Consider the following 14,994-nt stretch of genomic DNA (forward strand, 5'->3'; position numbering starts at 1 on the left):
TATTCACCTACTTCATCTCATCACACAGGCATTGCGTCGCCTCACATCATCATAAGAAAAGGGGTGCGTACGGTACAATAAGGTATTTTGTGAGAGAGAGACATTCACATAACTTTTTTTAGGCCATGTTGTTACAATTTTTTGTATATTAGCTTTATCGTTAATATCTCACGGTACCTAATTCATAAAGTAACCTTTATCATAGAAATAGATGTTTAAGAAAAAAACAGGATATGCAGTTGATCTGTGAACACCACAGGGTTGAACTGCATGGGTTCACTTAAATGTAGCTTCTCAAAGAGCTGCCAACATTAAGCCACAAGGCATTTATTTACAACCGCATAGGACCAAACTGAAGGCCTTTAGCACAGACGTCCCATCTGTTGTTGCCTTCTGAGTACCTAGAGAGGCTCAGTGAGGCTGCCAGCATCCGCCCACCACAGGAGGTCCCAGGACTGGGCAGGTCACATCATGTACTAATGGGGTGATTGGGCTGAACTCCTGGGGCTGGCAGGTAGAAGGCTGGGCTAAAGTAGAAAGTGCCCAGAGGGCAGAGACAGTGCCGCAAAGAGAGCCCCACACCCCTGGTGCCCTCATCCCTCCCAAGTCCTCCATGCAGTAGGTGTGACTGCAGGCCTTGGGCCCCTCCTGGGCTGGGTGTGGACTCCTCCTCCTAGTGGTGCCCTGGCCCCATGGCCTCCTGGAGGCCAGCACACTCAAGTTTGGCTACAGTAGCTGTTGACCATGGCTTGTGGTACACCAGCAGGCAGATGGGGCAGCTATACTGAACCTCCAAGATACTGCTGCCACCTTTAGACCCACCCAGTGACCTACTGATGAGCCAAGGCTACCAGGCTGCAGGACATGGCCATCTCGGGGCCACCATTCCTGTCACGAGCCAGTACACTCACGTAAGTATGTATACAGTACCCTGACCCTATCTTCTCTTTTTTATTAGAGTGCAGGTGGGCAAGTTGCGGGAGGGAGTGGGAGAGAGGATCTTAAGCAGGCTCTATGCCCAGCATGGAGTCTACAATGGGGCTTGAATTCATGACCCTGAGATCATGTATGGTCTACGTTGAAATCAAGAGTCAGATGCTTAACTGAATCATCCAGGTGCCCCCACACCCTTGAAGGTAGACTCCATTGGGCGTGGAGCCCAATGCAGGGCCTGAACTCATGACCCTGAGATTGAGACCTGAGCCGACATCAAGAGTTGAACTCTTAACTGAAGGAGCCACCCAAGCACCCCTATTTTCTCTTCTTTGTGATTTTTTAAATATTTCCTTTTCTCTAGTTTACTTTACTATATAAATACAGTATATCATACATATAACATAAAATATGTGTTATTCCTGTCGGTAAGGCTTCTCACAATAGTATGCCATTAGTACTTACGTTTTGGGGGAAGACAAAAGTTATATACAGATTTCTCACTGTTGGCATCCGTATCCACCATGCTGTTCTCAAGGGTCAACTGTACTAACAAACTAAATTCAACAGCACATCAAGAGAGTCCTATACCCTGACCAAGTGGGATTTATCCTTGGGATTCAAAGTTGGCCTCACACATGCAAAATCAATGCAAATCAATGTGAGACACAATACAAACAATGAGACACAAATATTACATCATCATCATTTCAACAGACGCAGAACATGTGACAAACTTCAACACCAACTCATGTTCAGTAAAACTTCTAAAACCTCAACACAATAAAGCCCATCTATGAAAACTCTACAGCTAATATAACCAGTGCGTTAAACCTGAAAGAACAAGGCAACGATCTCCACTCTCACTACTGCTACTCAACACTGTTCTGGAAGTCCTAGCCTGAGCAATCAGGCAAGACACAGAAACACAAGGTATAGAAGTCATAAAGAAAAAAGTAAAATTATCTATTCACAGGTGGAAAGATCATATATGTAGGAAAGTGTAAAGACTTTCCACAAAAACCTACTAAAATTCAGTAAACTTACACAATATAAAATCAACGTATAAAAATTGGAGACATTTCGAAAGACTAACAATGAAATACCTAAAAAAGAAATTAAGAAAACAATTCCATCTACCATAACAACAGCAAGAATAAAATACTTAGGAACCAAAAGAGGTGCAAGACTCGTATGCTGAAAATTATAAACACTGATGAAGGAAATTTTCAAAGACCCAAATAAATGGAAAGACATTCCAAGTTCCTGGATTGGAAAAATACTGTTAACCTATCCATACTACTCAAAGTGAAGCCTCCATCTCCTTGACTCCTTCTCACCGTCTCTCTCATTTCTCCGCCTGGGAGGGGTGTCCCCAGCTCTCCTCATATCTGGGTGCTTCTCAACACTCACCTATGAGTCATCAGAAGGTTCACACAGAAGCCTCAATTCCCTGATCTTCCCCACCACAACCCCCCTCAAAAAGAATAGGGGCTATAAAGGAAAACCCCAGTTCTGTCTACCTCCTTCAAAGGGAAAAACCTGGGGCTTCCCTGCTGGGAGTCTCTCCTGTGTCTCCGTTACTCTTCACACAAGTGACTTCTGACACTTTAGGCGTGAGGCGATTTTTCCCTGCAATGAGAACTCAGTCACATCACATCTCTGATACCATCCACCTGGAGATAGTGGCGGATCCCAACTTACCCGCCCAGTCCCACAAGACCGCCCCCGCCCTACTTCAGATGCCAATAGTAGTTAAGTCCCCAGGTTATACAACTTGTCTGAACTGGATGCAAATCAGAGGCTCCCATGAGCACCCCCTCGGGTTGGAGTAATTTGCTACAGTGGCTCACAGATCTCAGGGAAACACATTTACCAGTTATAAAAGGACAAACAATACAGATGAAGAGCCGGATGAAGACTTACACAGGGTGAAGTCCTGGCGGGGGGAGGACGTGCAGGAGTTTCTGTCCTTGTGGTGTTGGGGTACATCTAGGTGGAAGCTCTCCAAATCCCCTATGACTGGGGTTTTAGGAAGGTTTCCTCACATAGGCATGATCAATCATTCCATTTCCAGCCCCTCTTCCCTGCTCTGGAAGATGAGGGATGGGGCCTAAAATTCCAAGCTCGTAATCATGGCCTCATCTTTCTGGGGACCAGTCCCATCTGGGAGTCATCTGAGAGCACAGCCTGAGCCACCTCATTAGAACAAAAGATGATCCTAGCACCCTTATCACTTGGGAATTTATAAAGCTTTCAAGAGCCCTCTGGGGACTCCTGGGTGGCTCAGTGGGTTACCCTGCCTTTGGCCCAGGGCGTGGTCCTAGTGTCCCAGGATCCAGTCCCACATCGGGCTCCCTGGGCGGAAGCCTACTTCTCTCTCTGCCTGTGTCTCTGCCCCTCTCTCTCTCTCTCTCTGTCTCTCTCATGAATAAATAAAATCTTAAAAGAACAAAAGCCCTCTGTCAGGGATGGGGGTCAAAGACCAAATGCTGGAACAGAGGATGTTCCTAGTGTTATTACTTAGGAAATGACAAGGTTTCAGGAGCTCTGTGCCAGCAACTGAGGGCAGAGACTGATGCATATTCTCAATCATCTCATAGTGCTCCTAACTCCAATAAGCCCTCATCAGACTGGTATTCCTTCTGTCATTCTTACAGCGCTCCTTTGAAACCAGCTTTCTTACGGGTCTGCTGACTTGGTTTAGTGGGCCCCATCCTCTTTCAAAGCTAAGTTCTTGGAGAGCAGACACCCCGAATGTTTACACCGTCTTCCCGGTGAGAGCAGTTTCTGAACAAAACAGGAAGTCAACAAATATTTGAATAAATAGTTGAATGAACGCTCCGTGTTGATCGTATCACGTTCACCTATTCCTTTGATGAACATTTCATTGACCTCACTTTATAAACTAATGTTTTGAGAATTAACTCACCCAACTGCGTGTTGTTCAAAGTGGGAATACTGAAGCATAATGAAAGGGAAACTGGGTAAACAGACTAGAAGTACCAGTGTCAGGCGAAGTTGTCCTTTTATACGCAGCATCAGAACACTTGCACAGTGTCCATGTTTGACCAGTGCTTGTCGATTTCATGAAGAATTGAGCCCCAGCTGGATCCAGAAACAGCAGTCCCCACTGGAGCGTTGGTTGTGTTTTCTTGTTTTGATAGTTTTCCTTGAAGCCACACCATCCGGGAAATCCACAACCACAGCTCCAGGACAGATGCTGCTCCTCTTCCCCATCAGGTCAGCTGTGCGTTTTCATTGTCAGGCCACTGAGGTAGAATTAGTTGACTCCATGTCGGCCCGCTGGGGTGGTTGCAACATTTCCTGCAACTTGGCGTGCACCCGGGCAAGTTCCACTCTGTTGAGCTTCCCCCACCTGTATTCATCCAAGTATACAACACATTCAGCAGGAACAGGGGACTGCACACGCTTCAGCTCCTTCAACCCTCCTAACTGTTGAAGCACGTTCGTGATGCCCGATGTGGAGATGACATTGTCGTAGAACACGAGCGAGGGGAGGCTCGAGCAGCAGCACAGAGCAGGCAAGCAGGGTTCGGAGCTGGGCTTCCTTCAGCCGGCAGCTGCACAAGTTCAGGTGCTGTAGAGTGCCAGACACCTCCCCCAGCAGAACCTGGAGGGGCCCAGGAACCGTGTGGGACAGGTTATTGCCACAGAGAACCAACTCCTTCAGGCGGGTGGCACGAATGCTCTGGGACAAGTAGGTGATGTCATTCTCAATGAGCCTGCATCCATTGATCACCAGCGTCTCCAGTGGTTTTGCAGGCCATTGTGGACAGACAGACACAGTCACTTCTTGGAAACTCGAGTGTCCCACTAGATACATTTGGGAAAGATCCAGAAATCTGGCCTGAGAAATTGGCACAATGCCTACCCGAGTCTGGATGCACATGGTGGGAGCCAGGCTTCTGTAGTGGTTAAGACCACAGAGTGTGGAGTGAAACCCATCCCCGCTGGCCATGGGACCTCTCTGTTTGCAGACTATGGAGTCAGGCACCTCTCAGCCTTAGCTTCCTAATAAGCCCCATCAACACAATTATCGCACATGCTCCACAAAGTGTGGCTGAATTAATGAAATTTAACTATAGCTCCTACACATGGTAAAGCATAGGTTTTACTGGCTGGAGAATTTGGGAAGATGGTTCCCCATGCTTCTATTTACTCAAAGACCAGGCCCCAGGAGAACAGCTCTGTATTCGGGGGGGTGGGGGGGGCAGGCTACAGAGAAGTCTGTGAGACACAAAAGAGAGGAAGGAGTTCATCAAATCAGCTGAGCTTAGACATTGGTGAGGGGGCAGTTCCCTCCCTCAAACACCACCCTGACAACCTACCATCCTGGTTCACTTTCTCTACATAAGCTCTAGGAAGACGAGACCCTGAGTTTGGTCAGAGTTTCATATCCATTCTTAGCTGTCTGCTTGGCACGGACTGAGTGCGTGAAAATGAATGAAAGAGTGAATGACAGGCCAATTTCAGACCTGCATCTTTCTCTTCTATAGCAATCGACAGCCACTGGCTGGTCCAAGACCTCAGCCTTGCAGTCTGTGTCCTCAGTGACTCTGCGGCCTCACAGGATTGGAAATCCAGGCTTGTCTCTGCTCCGACGCAGCGGGGTTCAGGGACGACTCCAGGGATCCTGGCCCCTGGCCCTTCAGAGGGACTTGTCGCACACTCACTCAGCATCTTATGCAGCTGGCCCGAGAGACAGCCAAAGATGAGATGGAGCTTCTAGAGGCGGCCCAGTGGACTCAGCAAAAAGAAACAGTCTGCAGGGAAATCCCAGGGGATGTCGTTCATGATGAGGTTGCCCAGGTTGCTCATTTACCCTTGCGCGGGTAAAAAACTGGATTAGGTCAGAACGGGAGCAGAACGTACTCCTGTAATGAAGCCTCAGCTCCCGGATGGTCTCCAGCTCCAGCATCCCCAGGATCTCGACAAGGCTGAGGAATGGCACTTGGACAATGACCAGTGTCTGACAGTGGAGGCGCAGACCGCCATGGTTCTTCTCGACTCTCTGGAGTATGTACGAGGGGAACCCAGACAGGTGGAAGAAGCCGAACAAACCACCTAGGAAAAGGTCTCTGTGTATTTCCTCGGGTTCTCGGTGATGCTAAGGCTGTTCTTTGTAACTGGGTGTCAGCTTGTCCGCCTCCGGCTCTTCTAGCATGTGAGTGATGACAAAGGGTGCAGGAGTAGCCTCCGAGCACTCCTCCCAGTTGGAGTGCTCAACGTCATGGGTAAAATCCAGCACCTTCAGCTTTGATCTCCTGTGGGGAATGAGGAGGAGAGCAGACATGAGGAATTTCAGGCCTGTAGAGCGGGGCCGGCAGGAGACCAGCAGCAGCGGCAGACCCTGGGGACCCACCACTGTGCCAACCAGCAGCCCTGCCCTCTGCCGTCCACTACGCCTTCTAGGTGCCCTCCTTGCTTCCCCACATTATACGTTGCCGGGATACCACCCAGGAACCCAGCCACACTCTTAACCACCTCAGTAGCATGATCAGCTCTGAACTATGCCAGGACTCTCTTCACGGAGGGACTCTGACAATGGCCTCAGGGCCTCATGATGACAGATGCTGCACCACCAGGAGAGGCTAGCACATGCTTGGACTCCACATCCCTGAATCCAGCTCCCACTTCTGCAATTCACTGTGCCCCTACCAGCACCCCATCTCTCCAGTTACCTGGGCCAAACAGCCTTAGGAGGAACCAATTCCAGCCCATCCAGGACGGCTTCCAAGAGGTCTTGAGTTCTTGACTGATCTCTTAACGGTCCCAGACGGAGGCAGGGAAAGGGCCAGGCCTGCACCATTGCTGTCACAGTCTTCGTGTGTCCCCCATCAAAGGCTGCTGTGGACAGAGTTGGGAAAAGGCCCGACAGGGAGCTCTTCCAGGTCACGTACAGCTGAGGCCTTCTCATTCCGCAGGCTCTGTGCTGCAAGATCCAAGAGATTGAGAGGGTCTTGTCCACTCATCTCCACCAACCTGGCACAAGGTTAAGGGAAAAGCCTAAGTAGATTTTCACAGTGCTCAGCCTCCTCCTGTTGGCACAGGACACTCAGCCTCAACCACCCATCTTAGCAGGAAGTGAGACCCTAGGCGGTCCTCCACCTCTCCTGCCATCCTACAACTTCTAGTCCTAAATCTTCAGCTCTTTCTCTGCTAGGTTCACCCAGTGTCCCTTAATACCAGCTAAGTGAAGGAAAACAATTATGGCTTCATCTCCATTCTTTATTGGACTTCAGAGAGTATAAATTGTTCCAAACCTAATTTCCTGAACTTTCCCAAAGATCATCACCATCTCCAAGGTGATTTCAAGGAGCCGGACAGAATAACCCATCTCTTACCCCAGTCCAGTGGTAAGAGGTCGGGTCCTGAGGTTTTGTTTGCCTTCTCTGGCAAGCAGAGCTTCTAAAACAGTAACGGCAACTTTCCACAAGTTCAGATCTGTCCTCCTTCCTGCTCTATGGAATACGTTCCTATTCACATTCTACCAAGCTCAGAGCAATTCAGAGACTAGAAAATTATTTTTAAAAAATCAAGAAGACATAAAAAACCCCTCTTATGGGGCTAGTGAATTTTTGACATAAAATGTCAGAAAAAGACAAGAGAAGGGAACATTAAAGCACCATCGTGGGGTGCCTGGGTGGCTCAGCTCTGCGGCTGCCTTCAGCTCAGGTTATGATCCCAGGGTCTTGGGATTGAGCCCCGAATGGGGCTCCCTGCACTCAGCGAGGAGTCTGCTTCTCCCTCTGCCCTTCTTTCCCCGCTTGTCCTATCTCAAGTAAATAAATCTTCTTTAAAATGTACCATCTCGGGATCCCTGGGTGGCGCAGCGGTTTGGCGCCTGCCTTTGGCCCAGGGCGTGATCCTGGAGACCCGGGATCGAATCCCACATCGGGCTCCCGGTGCATGGAGCCTGCTTCTCCCTCTGCCTGTGTCTCTGCGCCTCTCTCTCTCTCTGTGACTATCATAAATAAATAAAAATTTAAAAAAAATGTACCATCTCAAGTATAAGTAGATACAAAGGTCGTTACTAAAACATTACTAAGAAGAACTAATTGGTGTTCTTTGAACAGAATCACAAAGCATTTCTTCTAGGAACAAGAGCAGACTGACACATTTGAGAATCTCTCAGTGAACTTCTGATGACACATGGACAACTGAGCCTGAGTGCTCTCAGCTGCCTCCTGAAACCCTAAATGAAGTAAAGGAATAGCTAAGACCAGAAAGTCAAGGAGAATGAATTAGCCCCCTCTTCAAGAAAAGCCAACTTTTAGAATCTGAAAAAGGTGGATTGGGAAACTAGTGTGCAGACTACAGAAGCCAACACCTAAGCCTATACAGGTGGTGAAATCAGAAATCAATTGCAGAACCCACGAGGCCTCAGGAGCAACAGCCGCAGGCAGGGCCCCAGGCGAGGGCCAGAGCCACCCGCCAGCACTGTGGTACTCGAGGAGGCTCTACAACCACATGCGTTTACCTCCACCACCAGCACGGCCAGCAATCCACACCCGGGCCCGACCTTCCTCTACTTCCCACCCCGACTGCTCTGCTGCTCCCTGGAGCAGTGCTCAGCCCTCACATCCCATGGCAGGCTGCTCTTCTGTGGGGCACAAGGGGAATGCGCTGGGGCAGGTTTGGTACGTGAGCATTTAGAACCACCAAAACACTGGACTATGACCCAACTGAGCATGCTCCACTTATGTATGAGCAGGAAGGGGCACCTGGCTCAGAGCTGAGGCCCGGGAGGCAGCTTATGGAGCAGGCAGGACAGGAGGGCACACCAGGCCCCTGTCACAACCACCAACTGTTCTGATGGCAGAGCTCCTCGGAAGCAGGAGGGCCCTTGCTGCAGAAGTGGCTGTGTGTGAACCCTCCCCTGTGCTTCTGAAATGTCCCATTTCTCTGAAGGAACAGCCCAAGAAGAGCCACATGCCTGGAACCCAGAGGGGTGTCTCTGCCCTTGCCCCTCCCTCATGCCCCTCTCACTCAGCAAAAAAGTCAGTCCAACTACTTGACTCCTCATGAGGGATGTATATCCTACTGATGGCTGCAGAGGACACAGAAAAGAGGTTCTCCAAAGGTCAGCAGTGAGAACTCCCACACTCTGAGGCAACCTCCATTCCCCTCCCCCTCAGCCTGTCAGCCTTCCTCCCAAATGCCTTTCTGAGGAGGAGCCATTCCCACCTACAGCTGCTCCCACCTGAAGCCACTAAGCATCTCCCCGCTGCGCATCTGCACCTGAACGATCCTCATCAACCTCCCTCTGTAGTTGCGGTGGCTGTTTAAGCACAGTCTACTTGTCACACTGACTTCTGCTTTCTCCCTTTGTGGAGATTCTCAGCCCAAGGCCTCGGGCCTCTGCCCAGCAGGTAGGAGGAGATGAGGCCTCTGGCTTCTGAGTGCAGCCAACAATGGGTCACTCCTCTTCTCCTCCACAAAATCCAGGATCTATTGCTGGCCAACTGACCACGTGCACCGCCTGAATGCACTTCACCTATGTGGGAAGGGTCTCCCCTGAGATTCCAGTGGCCTCTAATCCTGGGGAAGACTCAGAAGAGGAAGACCAGTGAGTAAATGATGGCCTTGGCCACTGCAGCTGGTCTTGGGCTATGATGGATACTCATCTTGTCCTCCCTGCATTATTTGTTGCAGATTCCCCTCAAGGTCCCTACAAACTCTGCTGTCCTCCTCGCTAAGTTGCCAGGTGGCCTTCCTCACACCTTCATCTCTAAAATTTCTGAGCCCCAGCTCACCAGGCCTCTTTTGGCAAGGGTTGTGGCACTTGTCTTTTTACTGTCACAACGGGGCAAGGGAATACCAAGAGGGTCCTGGATGAATCTCCTGGGAGTCAAACTTATTGCTCTTTATGCCCTGGTTTTAATTTTTTTTTCCGATTTTATTTATTTATTCATGAGAGACACAGAAAGAGAGGCAGAGACAGAGGCAGAGGGAGAAGATTTCCCTCGGGGAGCCCGATGTGGGACTTGATCCAAGAAGTGCAGGATCACGCCATGAGCTGAAGGCAGGTGCTTAACTGCTGAGCCACCCAGGCGTCCTTCTATGTCCCGGTTTAAAAGCAGCCCTATCCTTTCCTAACCTGGGTCATTCACTCCAACCAAGAATGGGGGCTCCTTTGCTTGCCAACTCGGTGCTAGACACAAAGAGGATAAAGTCTTCAGGTGGCAGCCGTGGCTTCTAACTCTGTGGGACTCCTCCGCTCACCAGTGGATAGTTGTGGAACCTAACCAACGTTATCACTTGGTGGGTTTGACAGAACTTACCTCACAAGATGCAGTTCTGGGCATGCGGTCATGTCATGTCCAACGGTCTTCCACCAGGGCCCAGCAGCATTACAGGAACGGCTTTATGAAACATATCCGAGCCACCTCTGTGGACAGCATGGGTTTGCTCCAGACTCCTGGAAGGTATCGTTCCCTACCCATGATACACCCAATCTTCTGAGATCTGCTCAGTCTTATGCCCAAGTAACAAGGCTGCTTTCAACTGCAGCTTAGACTCTGCTGCTCTGCAGAGAACTTTCTTATCCTGGGATACACTCAAAAGTCGAAGTCTTTTTGGGTTCAGTCAGTTAAGAGTCTGACTTTGGTCAGGTCGTGATCTCAACGTCCTAGAAGGAAGCCCTGCATTGGGAACTTTGGCTCAGGTTGTGATCTCAATGTCCTGGGATCGTGCCCGGTGTTGGGATCCGTGCTCAGCAGGGAACCTGCTTCTCCCTCTCCCTCTGCTCCTGCCCTGTGCTCTCCTTCTTTAACAAATAAAACCTTTTTTTTTTTTAAGTGGCAGTCTTTTGTGTCACCTGGTATACAAGGCAGAGAGTGTTCTGAGATGTGGAATATGTTGTCTCCAAAACCTGAAAAGTCCTCTCAGGCATTGTGCTTCCTTCTCTGCAGGAGATTCAAGTGGTATAACTCATGTTTTACTTTGGATGATAGGACCCAGCATGTCCCCAACTGTTGGGGCACTCAAAATTGTTCTCATGTGGCAGATAATCGAATCTTCACAGGCATCTTCTCCAACAATGGAATGCACGTTTCTTACCAAGGCTTCCAATGTGCCAGACATTTCCTGTAATCTAACTCCATTGACAAGCTATCAGAGGAGCAAATCGGCACAATGTTCTTCAGATACCCAGGTGGTACGTGAACTATGACAGACTGGAAAGGTACAACCCTGGAGCAATGGGAAATGCATACTGTTGTCTGCTCCATGTGAATCCAAACGGTATCTGATAGGGATAGAAAGAAACACATTTGCCAACTAATGTTTGTATACCATGTACCTGAGAAGTCATGAATCTGGCTTGAGCGAAGAGACTACATCTGGCATAGCAGCCTCAGTTGGGGCTACTATCTGGGTGAATTTATGGAAATTTCGGCCAACCTCCAGGATGAATCTGGTTTCTGCAGGGGTAGACAGGTGAATTAAATGGAAATATGACAAGGACCATCACTTGAATCCTTTATATCCTTAAGAGGAATAAAATTAGGGATGCCTGGGTGGCTCAGTAGTTGAGCATTTGTCTTAGGGTCAGGGAGTGATCCTGGGGTCCCAGGATCCAGTCCCACATTGGACTCCCTGCATGGAGCCTGCTTCTCCTCCCTCTGCCTATGTCTCTACCTCTCTCTCTCTGTCTCATGTGAATAAATAAAATCTTTTTTAAAAACAAAGGAATAAAAAAAACACCAAACAAAACAAAACAACAAAAGAGTAACAAAAATATCCGTCATTCCTCCTAGATTGTGATATTGTTTTATACTTACTATTTTGACCAGGGATGGAAACAGGTACAGAGGCCTCCACTTGGCCTCCACAATCATGATAGTTCTGATCCTACAAATGAAAGACGCAATGTGTGTTCTGCATGGATTTTCAAACATTCTATTCCATTACACATCTGCAAACTGAGTAATGTCACACGGTTACCATTGTGAGCTGGATCCTGACCTGGGATTCTATTTATTTGGCTCCCCATAGGCCCCATCCTAACAGTGAGCCACGATTATGTTTTGTATATCCAGAAACTAATGTTAACTCTGACCCTACATCCAACAATATTAAAATTCTTGGTATATTCCCCCTTCCCCAGTCCACTCCTCAAATTACTCCTAGAGTCCAATCCCCCTTGTTTATTTACATTTACCCAAATGTGGTAGGCAGCCTCCCAAATGGCCACAATGATTCTAGCCTCCTGGTATTCAGTCATTCCCTTGTGAAGTCCCCTGCCTCACTGAGTAAGGCAGACCTGTGACAATCTGTGACAATTACAATGTGTGACTTCCAACGTTAGGTCATAAAAGGCATTGTGACTTCCGCTTTGCTTCCCCTGGATCACTTGCTTTCACGTCATGGAAACACCCAAGTAGCCTTATGGAAACATCCATGAGGCAAGGAATTGAGGCCTCTGGTCAAAAACTTACTGGCCGGGCACCGGGGTGGCCCAAGTCATGATCCCAGGGTCTTGGGGTCAAGCCCCACATCAGGCTCTCTGTTCAGCAGGGAGCCTGCTGCTCCCCCTGCTTGTGCATGTGAGTAAGCTGCCTTGGAAGTGGACATCCCAGGCTCAGCTCAACCTTCAAATGACTACAGCCCCAACCCACATCTTGTGTGCATTCTCAGAGACACCATGAGCCAGCACTATCTGGCTAAGCTTTAACTAGATTTTTGACCCACAGAAACCACGTGAGATAACAAAAATAGTCAATTATGCTACTAAGTTTTGGGGTAACTTATTGCACAGCTACAGGTAAAAGATATGCTGAATAACTGTACGAAAATTCCTGGAAGAATATTTATCCCCTTGCCATACATACATGGTCCTTTGTTCTGGGGACCTGGCCTCCTCTTCAAAGACTAGACAGTCCCAGGCCTGAACACTGACTAGAACTTGGCAAGGGATCATGCCTTTGTATTGAGCCGTCTTCAGCCTCCCATCATCCAGCCTTGATTTCTTTTGATAATAAGAGTACTACTCCCGGTGGCTGACCTTCCATTTTGTACGAAAAACACTGGGCTCTTCAAACCATTTCTGGAACCCTTTGTGGGTTGGTGCCTTGGCTGCCACTCCAACCTCATGGCTCACAGTAAATGGTGTAAACCTGGCCTCTGATGGTTCAATGCCACCGCCTGACCTCAAGTGCTGCAGGGTCCTGTCATCCGTTTCTATGACAGCCACTCTTACTGTTTGTCAGCACTGGCCTATGCACGTACCCCACCACTGAACTGTTTAACGACGCTGCTGTCCCTCTCATCAGCATATTCCTAGAGCCTTGGTAAATGATGTGTTTGTCGGTGCTTCCTGTGGAATATATCCATTTGCTTGGGTTTTCTTACCTTAGAAAGTCATCATATGTATCCCAGCTTCACAATCCCTGAGCGGTTTAGCCTTCAGCTGCCATCTGTCAGGGGTCCAGCAATTTCAACCTCACTGAGCACGGGCCGTAGCTTCCTTTCATGCTTCTAGAAGCCATCCTTGTAGCAAGTTCACACAAACTCCTGCGGTCCCTGACAGAATGTCAAACCTTGTATCTCAGAAGAATACTCCCAAAGCAGTAAATTCACCCTACCCAATCTGAATCCCCCTCTCCTTTATCAAGCACCTATACTCCAGTCCCAAACACGGTCCCCAAGCTGGTACTTGCTGGTTAGGTCGTTCAGCCTCCTTAGGGTGTAGTACCTTCATCTGCCTTCTCAGCCTGAGCGCATCTCCTGCTCTGTTATGCTGGAACATAGCCCCAGTTACACACAAGGGGAGAAACCGGAGAAGAGGGCAAGAAGAGCAAATCCTGTCTCAGTGAAGGATGGCTCTGCAAGTATTCAAATAAAAGACTTTGATGGGGTTTTTGTTTCTTAGGGGGATGGTTTTTTTTTTTTTTTTTTTTTTGGTTTTGTGTCTTGTTGTTTTCTTTTTAGGTAGGCCTCATGCCGAGTATGGGGACAGAACTCACCCCCCAAAGTCAAGAACTAAGCCAAGATCGAGTGCAATGCTTAACCAACAGAGCAACCCAAGTGCCCTAAAGATTTTAGCTTTGCTCGTTTTGTTTTTAAGATTTTATTTATTCTTGAGAGAGACAGAGAAAGAGGCAGAGACCTAGGCAGAGGGAGAAGCAGGCTCCGTGCCAGGAGCGCTATGCAGGACTTGATCCCAGGACCCCAGGATCAAGCCTTGAACAGAAGGCAGATAGATGCCCAACTACTGAGCCACCCAGGCGTCCCAAGATTTTAGTTTTTAATAGAGTGGGAGGGCAGCCCGGGTGGCTCAGTGGTTTAGCGCGCCATCAGCCCAGGGCCTGATCCTGGAGACCCGGGATCGAGTCCCACGTCAGGCTCCCTGCAAGGGGCCCGCCTCTGCCTCTGACTGTGCCCCTCTCTCTGTCATAAATAAATAAAATTTAAAAAAAACTAGAGTGGCTTGGCCCACTCAGTCCCATGGGCTCAGAGGGTTCAGGACGATTTCAGATCACAGGGGCCTCAATGCAGGTAACTCCATCGACACGCCCAGGGGCCAGTCTTTCCCGAACGGGAGGACTTTAGCACAGCAAACCCGCCGTGGCTGGGAGTTGAGGCTTCTCGGGAACTCCGCTTCCCTGGGCAGTAGGTCCCAGGCGGACCCTTAGCTGCTCGGCCCGCATCCCCCACGCCCACCAGCCGAGAGGAAGGCGTCCTGGCCGCTCCCCAGCAGCTCCCGAGGCGGGCTCTCGATCGCCAGGTCGGCTCCCTGCCTCCGTGCGCCCGGCCCAGCACAGCCGTCCAACGCCGGGGTCCCCCTCGCTAACCACTTACTCGTCAGGACGCTCCCCAGAGCGCGTGATGTGCGCGGGCTCGTGCCCTCCGTCCGCGGGCCGCCCTCCCGAGTCAGCGATTCAGCGCCGCTGACGCCCTGACCCTGACCGTGGGGCCTGCGCATCCGCAGCCCGAGGCGAGGCCCCGCGGGGGGGGGGGGGGCGGGGCGGCTGCGACCGGGCTAGCACGCGTGCCCTCTGGCCTCGGGTCGAGGCGACCAAGGCCGCGCAGGTG

General features: G+C 49.7%; 2 long non-coding RNA genes across 3 annotated transcripts; both read right to left on the minus strand.

Annotated features, from left to right (window-relative positions):
* Window positions 1-1,038: 1,038 nt before the first annotated feature.
* On the minus strand, window positions 1,039-6,822 carry LOC119877616. The gene is made up of 3 exons (XR_005379487.1): window positions 6,639-6,822; window positions 2,860-6,221; window positions 1,039-2,565 (listed from the first exon to the last, which is right to left on the minus strand). It is a non-coding gene; the product is annotated as an uncharacterized LOC119877616 (long non-coding RNA).
* An 11-nt stretch (window positions 6,823-6,833) lies between these two features.
* Window positions 6,834-13,803, minus strand: LOC119866238. 2 transcript variants are annotated; one of them, XR_005379488.1, is made up of 5 exons: window positions 13,655-13,803; window positions 13,312-13,482; window positions 11,742-11,811; window positions 10,242-11,206; window positions 6,834-6,939 (listed from the first exon to the last, which is right to left on the minus strand). It is a non-coding gene; the product is annotated as an uncharacterized LOC119866238 (long non-coding RNA). The 2 variants fall into 2 exon arrangements; XR_005379489.1 differs by having other exon boundaries at window positions 13,578-13,792.
* Between the last annotated feature and the right edge of the window lie 1,191 nt (window positions 13,804-14,994).

The sequence above is a fragment of the Canis lupus genome, chromosome 26, assembly GCF_011100685.1.
Source record: "Canis lupus familiaris isolate Mischka breed German Shepherd chromosome 26, alternate assembly UU_Cfam_GSD_1.0, whole genome shotgun sequence".
Classification (NCBI taxonomy): Eukaryota; Metazoa; Chordata; class Mammalia; order Carnivora; family Canidae; genus Canis; species Canis lupus.